Here is a 1028-nt window from a genome sequence, read left to right as displayed (position 1 = left end):
GTGCTACAGATCCAGCAAGCAATTGTCTGCTTCGAAGCAGGAGCACCCAGCTTGTTGGGTGCATGCAGGATAAATAGCGAGTCAGTCTTTCTGACTCTAGCGGTCCTGGAAACATAGATTTTCAGGGCCCGGACTAGGTCCAGTAACTTGGAATCCTCCAAGTCCCGAGTAGCCGCAGGCACAACAATAGGTTGGTTCAAATGAAACGCTGATACCACCTTAGGGAGAAACTGGGGACGAGTCCTCAGTTCCACTCTGTCCATATGGAAAATCAGATATGGGCTTTTACACAACAAAGCCGCTAATTCTGACACCCGCCTGGCCGAAGCCAAGGCCAATAGCATGACCATCTTCCACGTGAGATAATTTAGATCCACGGTCTTAAGTGGCTCAAACCAATGTGATTTTAGGAAATCCAACACCACGTTGAGATCCCAAGGTGCCACTGGGGGCACAAAAGGAGGCTGAATATGCAGCACTCCCTTAACAAACGTCTGAACTTTTTGTTCTGTGTCCAGAACCATACCCAGGAACAGCAGACGCGTCGCAGGAATCAGCTGCGACTTCGGGATATTCAGAATCCAGCCGTGCTGATGCAGCACTTCCTGAGATGTTGCTACGCTGACTAGCAACTGCTCCTTGGACCTCGCCTTTATCAGGAGATCGTCCAAGTACGGGATAATTATAACTCCCTTCTTTCGAAGGCGTATCATCATTTCGGCCATTACCTTGGTAAATACCCCCAGTGCCGTGGACAGACCAAACGGCAACGTCTGGAATTGGTAATGACAGTCCGTACCACAAACCTGAGGTACTCCTGGTGAGGTGGGTAAATGGGGACATGCAGGTATGCATCCTTGATGTCCAATGACACCATAAAATCCCCCTCTTCAAGGCTTGCAATAACCGCCCTGAGCGATTCCATCTTGAACTTCCTTATATAAGTGTTCATGGATTTTAAATTTAGGATGGGTCTCACCGAACCGTCTGGTTTTGGTACCACAAACATTGTGGAATAGCAACCCCGC

Source organism: Pseudophryne corroboree, chromosome 3 (genome assembly GCF_028390025.1).
Source record: "Pseudophryne corroboree isolate aPseCor3 chromosome 3, aPseCor3.hap2, whole genome shotgun sequence".
NCBI classification, from domain to species: domain Eukaryota; kingdom Metazoa; phylum Chordata; class Amphibia; order Anura; family Myobatrachidae; genus Pseudophryne; species Pseudophryne corroboree.
The sequence above is the reverse complement of the archived record's forward strand: the minus strand, read 5'-3'. Positions refer to the sequence as shown.